The sequence below is a fragment of the Bolinopsis microptera genome, chromosome 3, assembly GCF_026151205.1.
Source record: "Bolinopsis microptera isolate Bmic1 chromosome 3, MBARI_Bmic_1.0, whole genome shotgun sequence".
Lineage (NCBI taxonomy): Eukaryota > Metazoa > Ctenophora > Tentaculata > Lobata > Bolinopsidae > Bolinopsis > Bolinopsis microptera.
Window position 1 is genome coordinate 14,732,630 of NC_087074.1, and position 10,355 is coordinate 14,742,984.

The following is a 10,355-nucleotide window of genomic DNA, read 5'->3' on the forward strand; positions in this document are numbered from 1 at the left end:
TTATCTAAAGATTTTAAAGCGTTTTTCAGAAATTAGTCGCAGAGAAAAATGACATGTAACAAAGGTAAACATGGAGAACGTGGATAACTATATTCCGCAAATCATGGTAGTATACCGGCAATGAAGCACATCCAATGTCATGGTCGGATAGCTGTGACCCGTGTCGTTGGACGCAGCCTGTTGTTTGTAACCCGATATGAAGCATGAAGTATTTCTATTAGGTTATTGCAGGGAGACGAGGGCAGTAGTGTTGTGGTCAACTCGCATGCTACTGATCATATTATTTGGAGATGATCTCCGTGAGGCCAAGCTGGTCACTGAGAATGAAAAGTTTTTTACTGAGCGCGAAAAATCTGTAATTTCAAGTAATTTTCAAAATGGAAAGAAAATGGATAAGACCATGCTTTGTTGTGGTTAGTTTTGTGACGTTAGAACGACGCGACACTGTTTATTTTTATATTATAAATGTTTTAAAATAAGAGTGCAATTGTTTTTATATTTGTATGGAGATATTTTCTGACCGTTTGTTCGATTTTTTAAATGTACATGATATAAAAATATTGCATGTTCAATGAATTGCTAGTATTAACCCCACCTAAGTAGGAACAGCAGCTACAAAATTTGACTGAAATGAAAAAACTTTTGCCCGCTAGTCTCATATGTATCACAATATGGCGATAGCACACATCCTTCAGCTGTGTTGGTTTTGAAAGAATAGTCGAATACTGATTCTGAGAAAAACAGTGAGATGGTCAATTATGAATATTATGAACATTTGATGTTTGACTGGCTGCATCAAAGCTGCTTAATTCGACCAAATGCTCGTTCAAAATACGCGCGCGATAACGCGCGCATTTTGTTATTATATGAGGACGATAGAAAAGTTTTTATTATATGTATTTTATTGCGCCGTACTTAAAATAATGCCCAGGAGGACTTTCGACTAAATGGTTCAAATTGCAAGGCCGGAAATCAAGCGTTTATTATATATATATATATATAGTTTTAGGCAATTGCATAAAATAATTGTTTGTTAATCTTATTATACGATTTTCTTCTCACTTTCCAGATAGTAAGATAATAACAATAAGACTAACAATCAGAGCAAGTTTGGGCGAATTTCTATGTGACAAATTTGAGATATCACCAACACAAGAAAATATTTCCAAATTCTAAGGAACGCATGCAATTATCTTCAGATCCAAATATTTGATCTTCTTCAAACTTCTCAGATACAGTAAAACCCCGATTTACCTCGGGCTTTGGGAAAGAGAAAACCCTCGGTAAAACAGGGGTTGTACCTTGCAGTAAATCGAGGTTTTGGTTTTTGGGGTAATATTGTTTCTCATGTGGCACCAACCAATCCCAGACCCAATATGCGTGCCCTGTCATAGAAAAAGGTTGTCAAGCATCGCAGTAACGAAGGCGGAAGGCGTTATACGAGAACACGTGATTCGAGAAGCAGCATCGAGCAAGAGTTAACAAGCTCACCTTGACGGGAGCAAACAAGCTCGCCTTGAGTCCTGTATACAACCATTACGTGATATCAATTCAAATCTATATATCACGAAGAGATAATATAATTTCACTACATCTGCCGGATCATCACCTTCCTCTAAACGAAAACGTACAGAAATGATCCAGATGCTGAACAACTTCTTCACTGTATTTACTAAACGACCCCTATGAGTATACGAGTGATGATATGTATGAGTTTGGGTAAAATTTAAATGTGCCGAATTTAAGATATCTGTTGAAACACATATTTACAAATATTTATAAATCCATGGCGCGCTGCAGGTGATTATCTGAATATCCTACTATACCATTTTTTTGCAACTTTACAGAATAAATAGTAAGATGGACATAAAACAGGTCGAAACAATTTTCTACGTGCAAAATTTGAGATATTAGTTCAAATTTGATTTGGAAATATTTTCTTGTCTTTGAAGTCATATCTCAAATTCCTTGGTGCAGGCGGGCCAAGCCACTCAAATTAATGAGGAGATCTCAGGGGTTCGACGTGGCGAAGAGGGGAACTTCCTTTTAGTTAGGAAGACCAAGAGTTCACCTTCATTACCATCAGGAGTTTCAAACTATTAAAACTGTCTTCTGATCTTCAAAGCAGTACTAATCCTGTAGCTAGAACGACTTTATGCTTACAATATTATGTCTCTTAACGTTTAGCATATTATTAGAAGTTAATCTGAAGAAGAAAAGTAGTTCAAGATCGGAATTTATAATTTAATTAATAATATACCGTTTTCGTAATTTAAACAAGAGGCAATACAGTAAATGAAGACGGGCGGATTCCTCCAATCAAACACCAGAAAATGATATCTTACGACAGATAAACCAATCACAGTGTCTGGCTGTAGTCTGCGAATTGACGGAGTGTCAAGTGATAATGAACGGCAGACAATCGTGGGATCGTGGGAGGATATTATACGGACATGGCAACGAAGATCAGCGCCAGTATCCAGTCACCACAGTCTAAGAGGTTGCTATTACTCTATTAGCATTGACCATTGGCCAGCTTTAGCCGGTACCCTGTTTTTTAAAGCTCCATGTCTTTGTTATAGGATAAGTTTATAAGCTATCAGTTGAAGTTTTCAGAGACACCATTTATCTTTGACTGTACATCATCTTTGACTGTACATTGCATTACATTTTGCAAATTAATACAACCATATAAAACACGAATAAAAATCTAGAAATATAAATAATGAACAAAAACTGTTTCTGTAACATAATCACTAAACGATGGAATTTAACATTTTACACTTTTATAAAACCTAATCACTAAACGATGGATGTACTAGAGTAGCAGAGTGTAGTTAAGTGTGCACTTCAATGTACACAATGTTTGACCACACAGGGTCTTTCATTAGGTCATTCCACACCAAAAATCATCTAGGTACCCAATTTGTATCGCTAGTCCCAGTCCTACAGGGCGAAATTTCTCAATTGCCCTAAGGCGTAAATTTGGGATTTTTGTATCTCGGCTTCTGAAGGACTTATAGACTTGAGTTTTAGCTTAAAACTGCAATAGCATTATTTATATACAAGTTATAAAGCAATATAAGATCTTAAGTGCTTAGTTTTAAAGATATTTATGAAAAACTGTTTTTTGCTCATCGCAGCCCAAAATACCACATTATCTTTTTATTTATCTATTTTTATAATAACATTTCACAAAGTGCAATAAAATTGTTTTCTAGTCTTAAGAAATGAACAAGGAAGAAAAACATTAATTTCACAACGAACCTGACTTGTAACTTTCAGTTCATTCTCATCTGTCTCTTCCTTGTGCTTCTTCTGAAACAATAAGTTTGAAAGGGGTCGTTAACATATTACGTAAGGTAGCTTAATAGGCGGAGGAGGTCTAGAATGATAAAAATATGGCATTGGTAATATGTGAAGTGTGAACCATTCCTAACATTCTAATACCATATAATTATGCTCGTTAGGTAACCAATCATAATGCTATAATGTTACAAACGTTCTAGATTTGTCACTACAAGGGTTGCGATAAACGTTTTGGCGTCAGAATGTGAGTATTGTTTTGAAATACCACCACACTAAATTTAGGATTAGCCCCAAATTTGTTGAAGTGAACCATGTCCGACTCATGTTCGACTCATGTCCGACTCATGTTCGACTCATGTCCGACTCATGTCTGACTCATGTCCGACTCATGTCCGACTCTGAGACCACTCAGTAAGAGCTTCATTCCAGCATCATATCCGCTACATCTTACCTGCTACAGTGTAGCACTGTAGCAGCTTATACGTGACAACGATCTACACCTTACAGCTTAATCTATACGCTTGTCTTTTTCTTTAAATGTAGTATGAAAGTGAGTAAAAACACCCCTGATTGATACCATCAAGATAACGTCATGATAAGAGTGGACAGTCTAAAACAGTTAGTTCACCTTAACATGATCCGACTACGGACCCCCAACAGAGACCTTCCATGTCACGTGGCAATAGTAGCTTGTCATGTGACTCTTAACAACCATTTGATTGGCTTGAAGATAGGCTCACACTACGGAAAAGCAGAGAGCGTCCTGATGAGAAAATATTATTATGAGAGTGATCAAACACACTGCCAACACGTCATAACACTTAACTGTTGACATTTAGTCACCAGAGCAACTGTAGAAACCAGATTTAGTTACCAGAGCAACTATAGAAACCAGATTTAGTTACTAGAGCAACTGTAGAAACCAGATTTAGTTACCAGAGAAACTATAGAAACCAGATTTAGTTACTAGAGCAACTATAGAAACCAGATTTAGTTACCAGAGAAACTATAGAAACCAGATTTAGTCACCAGAGCAACTATAGAAACCAGATTAAGTTACCAGAGCAACTATAGAAACCAGAGTTAGTTACCTGAGCAACTATAGAAACCAGATTTAGTTACCAGAGCAACTATAGAAACCAGATTTAGTCACCATAGCAACTATAGAAACCAGATTTAGTCTCCAGAGCAGCTGTAAAACCAGATTTAGTTACCAGAGCAACTATAGAAACCATATTTAGTCACCAGAGCAACTGTAGAAACCATATTTAGTTACCAGAGTAACTATAGAAACCAGTCTTCAGATGTTAATGGTATGTCGTCTGGAACGTCCACATCGGCAATGATCTTGGTCCTCACTTTTCTGCTTTTTTCTACGTCCAAGTAGCTCCTCATCATCACTATGGCTTGCCTCATACAGTAGTCAATGACTATTGCAAAGAGGTATGGTGCTAAGGTATAACCCTGTAACACACCAGCTAGTATCTCAATTATGTTTCTCCGTCTGGAGATAGGACTTTGGCGATTGTCTTCTCATACATGAGCTATATGAGCTCTACGACTTTGACGGGATGTCATATTAAGCTGCTACTATCTTGAACATTTTCCCACGGTATACGCTGTAGAAAGCCTTCTTAAAGATAGATATATAGTGATGACATAATTTAAAATAGCTGCACCTATAATACTTATTACAATATCCACTTCTTCACACTTCATTAATCAGAAAATTAAACTTGGGTCCCTATCAAGTTATCATAACTTAAGAAGCTATGAAACGTACGTGGCAGTCAGATTACTGCATGGAAAAACTTGATAAACTCCAAGTTCTTATCATGTTATTATCCCTTGCAGAGCAATCTGATGTACAGTGCAACAGTGAACACTAACAAAGTAGCAATAAACGCGTCATCGCAGATGCGAAGGAAGCAGAATCATTACCTGCAGCTGAATAATAATTGCTGTAAGGTCGGCACTTCTGATTCCAGGATAATGCCAATAAGCGGTACTTTCAATTCTATATCAAAATTCATTATTCTTCCTCATTATCATTATTCCACAGGTTGTACGAAGAATGTTGAATACTTCGGATCATTGAATACGCCATACTATTATCTTATTATATATATACGTTATAAAGTTAAGTTTTTGATAATATGATATTTGTAAAGGCACAACTCATTTCCAGATTCGGCATAACATTTCTTGTCACTTCTTCTGTTCACATTTACGGTAACCTTCTGCAATCTGTTTGAGGTAATCTAGCAATGTTTAACAGCTTTACATCCTTAATCCATTTTTCATCGTACTACTTTAAGTTGAAGTTTGACCCACCGAACAAGATTTGTGAGGGAGCTGGAACATACGCGAATATTTTTCGAGTTGACAAATTCCTCGAACCAGTGGTGGTACTAAGTCATACCAGAAGGAAGTATTTCAATTGGGCACTCAGTGACTGATCTATTAAGGCCAACGTTTGCACACTGACTTTTGGCCCACCCTGTATGTATTTCTGGTGAAATATTCAAGAAATGGAGTGGACTCTAAATGTGAACTGTGTAAAGATACAGGATTGTACCAGCGGGCTGGTGTCCATTTTCATCATGACATTGTTGTTGAAGACATGTATATATACTGGATTGTTCCGGAGTACTTCCGGGTTAAAGTTGAAGTTGAAGAAGATAAAGGAGGTCCCGTTCACCTGGGCTAGTGGTATTGGTTTGATGGAGTTGTTGGAGCTAATACGATTAAGAAGCGTGGAATAATCTAGCAAAGATAAAGCTCGTGAGATGGGCTTATTAAGATAGAAGGACTGATATGCTTGATGGAGAGTGAGGTAACCAGAAGAACAGTAACCAGCCTGATCATGGACACAATACAGCACTGAAGTTGAATACAATCGATCTTCACAGTGTCAAACATTGGCATTTCAAATTATCATTACTATTCATATATTTTTTTCTGTATTTTGGATTGTACCTTTTAAGAAAGAACTGTTTAAATAAATTAACCGTACAAACTCGAACACCATCAATTCATAAACAAAGATCTGGAAAAGTCAATAAATTGATAATGAAATTCGATAACTTACCAATTTGGTGAAACTTTTGGTGAGTGTAGCAGTTATATGTTTTATCTCTCCTAGTTCTGGTGACTTCCTCCTTGTTTCTACCTTTTGGATAGGAGCTGAAGAATATTTAAGTAGGAACTTTAAATTCTTTTAAATTCTTTGATGGTTATTAGCTTGTTTGATATTTTGGAACTGTTTGTTTCCTGTAAGTGTAACTCTATTAATCTCAATGGGGATATCAATGTCATATTATATAATAATAAATTGAATTTTCAACAAAAAAAAATGGGGCTATCAATGTTTCATAATATAGTTACTCGAATAAGGCCAAGGCTTGTTGTCTGTCATGCGAGCTTGACACTTTTAAATTAAATTAAACGATAGGGATATACAACATATTATATACAACATCTAAGTGATAATATCGTAATTATTTAAACAAGTATGGTTTATGATACAGATAGTCATATTATATGAAGGTTAAACTGAATTAGATCCTTCCAAATTTCGACTCACATAGTTTGTTGATATGAAGAGATCTCTGGTCGCTTGGAGGTGTGAGCTGTTTCAAGAGCGATCTTTCGATCGATATCATTTCAGCACAAACGTCCAAAATGGCTCCTGTCCGATCTGAAATAGTTTCAATGAAAATTTAAATTTTGTAAACACAAATTCCCATGAAAACTATCATTATGAACCCTTCTTAATATTCTAAAAAGAAATATTAGGATTTTTTGGAATCACCGCTTAAGGTCTTTGGTTCGATGGAGTTGACACACATGAGAGGAAAACTTTCAACTGTTACCCGCCCCCTAGAGCGTGGGGTCCGTGGATTTGGAAGAAAATGTGGAGGCTCAGGCAGGGAACACCACCTCTCGGTCCTTACAGGTCCCCTGCAACGTGGGGTCCGGGGATTTTGTAAGACAGGGGGTGGATCAAATACCAGGGACGGGAACACATTCATATTCTTTGTTCCCTTCATAAAGTTACCAATTAGAGATAGGAAACATTGACCACAATGACCCGTTGTGTGACTCCACAAGTTGTTTGACTACACCTGTTATGTGACTACACCTGTTATGTGACGACACCCACCCAAGTAGGAGTTTTTATTCTATAGGAAGTGACTACGGTCAAAAAACATGATGTGCGTGCAACAAAACGAACGTCGAACGAGGATAAGACAATGAATGAGACCTCACCTAAACTTGTGTCCACCTAATTTGAACACATTGTGATCAGTTGCTTCACAAATTCCTCTGTGCAACGCGACAACTCCCATTGGAAACATCTTAAAGATTGATATTTGATAGAGATTCTTATGATTGATAGCTCAAGTTCCAATTCAATGATATAGGTGTTCCAGTGATTGATATTCAGATCACGAGGTAAGGTCTATACAAATTGCATGCAAAAATATTCTGAATATTTTATGCATGATTGTAATATTGACCATCCAGTTTATAACATGTTCTCAAATCAATTAACCTCTCTCTCTTCAGGTAGAGTCAATGTGTTTACATATTTGCATGACGTCACACAAATGCACAATATTTCACACATGTCACGTCAATCACTTAACGAATGTGCCTTAGTGGGAACTGAACAGTGATCACAATATGAGATAATGCTCGACCTGGTGTTCTATAACAATGAGAACCTAATGAGTTTCGATTTTATGCTTGGTTATAATAAGGTACGGATTGGGCTACTCACAGCGCAAAGGTGGTAGTGATCGTTTTCCACTAAATTTGCCACATCTGAGCATCCCAAGGGGGCGGGGTCTCACAGGTGCCCTGCACAGCACCATGCTATTGTTGCAGTTTCCACAAATCTAGATAAAGAAAATTTAAGGTATGCAAAAATACATGAAATCGAATGAAAATTGTATGACTAGTTTGATATGAAGCCGTAGTTGGCTAATGTAATGAATTTAAATGCATGTCTAACCTTGTAATGTGGAAATAAATGATCCCAACCTTTCACTGGAGTAGAAGGAGCATTTTGACACATGAGATCTAAATGCACATCAGTGAAATGAGAACACATGCCATCATTTGCTTGAACTGGAAATATAGAAAATCTGTATGACAAGACTTTTAAGATTGATACAAAAACAATCATCCATACAAGGTTTACAAGGTTTACAAGGTTTACAAGGTTTACAAGGTTTACAAGGTTTACAAAAAATAGATCTACAGGGTGGGCCAAAAGTCAGTACCCTAACGTTGGCCTTAATAGCTCAGTCACTGAGTGCACCATTGAAATAATTCTTTCTGGTATGACTTACTACCACCACTGGTTCGAGGAATTTGTCAACTTAAAAAATATTTGTGTTAATTTTTTACAAATGAAGGTTCATTTTCGAATTTATTTGATAGTTTGGATACTTGGATCGAGCCAAATTTTTTGGATTGTGTTTGGCTATTACTTTTGTACTAAAAAGTTGTAGCTTCTCAGATGGTTGAGATATGAAGCATAACGAGTTAATTCATTAAGTGTGATCAGGTGATTGGCTTACCTAATCACGTGAGAAGGTGACCCCGTTAAACATTATGGGAATCGTTAAGGATGCCCAATTAATATTTAAGGTGTCGTGTCACGGTGTCACATAATCAGCCAGTCAATTTTGTTAACGAGATACACAAAATGCTTGATAACTTCGTCATTTCAAATCTGGTTCACATCTTTTTTTCAGATCAGATGCAAAATTTAATAATCTACCGTCTCTGAAAAAAATTAGGCGTCCAGCATGTTCAGAGAAAAAAATGTTTTAATATTGAATGGGCGTGGTCTAAAATATTCGAATTTTCAAATTTTTGCTACGGAATCCTCGAACAAGTAGGTACAGTATGCCCAGTGGCGTAACGTTGCCTGTTGGGACCCCAGCCGAAAAAGTGCCCCCCTGTTGGCACCCCCTCCCCTTTTGGCGCCCCTTCCTAAAATTAGACAAATTAGGTGATTTTAGAGGATACACTGGTAAAATCTCTTAAAAATGTGTTTCTAGAGCAAAACGCGCAGTTTTGCTAGTACCTCAGTTAAGTTTTTCAAAATTGTCCCACAATCAAACAACAATTTAAGATAGCGGGGTCAGTAGGGGCCCTTCATTACGCCACTGAGTAATGAGTTTGCCATCTGCAAAGCAACAACTCTCAAATATAAAACACGGCGGAGATGTAAGACCCAACGGTTCTAAAAAGTCATAGTCCGAAACCCAAGTAGAAAATCTGTTATCATTAAAGAGAAAGTCATGCTGTCGTTCTAAAGGCAAGTGCTTATCGTTCAAGCTAATAGCTAACAAAGAGATAGAAAAGCAGGCAAACCCTTACAGAAAAACAAAGTGAAGTGTGAAGAATGATGATGCTTGAGATATGTCCGTGTGGGTGTGGTAAAGGAGTCGAAGATGTGATTGTGGTGGAGTGGAGTGCAAATGTAGAGTGCAAATGAAGGGGCTGCAGAGGAATGGTGATGTCTCGAACTGTGACATTAATGTTTGTGTTTTTTGTAGGAAATCGTGTTCTGCATGGCTGAGCAACGAACTTTGTGAATTCCACTATGTGCTCCGGTAAAAGAGGTAATTCTTCATGTCATGAAATAACAAAGACTTTATGGGCTCCTTTATGTTAGTCCTACTGGAATGGTACCTGGGACATGTTCTAAGGAAGTGTTCTTCATCTTCTATTATCGGGTCAACACCTGGAAGATTAAGGAGGAGCTCCATCTCAGACTTTTTGCGTCAGAATTCACATATTCTGTGATGTCGACTTTTAGTTCTGCTCCCATATCTTCCAGTTTCTACGTTTAGCTTATGACCACTCATTCGGATCCTAGCCACTAATATGCATGTATTGTGTCGTATTGCTATGGAATACAGCTCGATTGTCGAGCTGCGATGTGAGCTCTGATAAATCAAAATACAAGTATTCGGTGGCATAACGTTGCATGTTGACCCCCCCCCCCCCCCCCCCTTTATTGG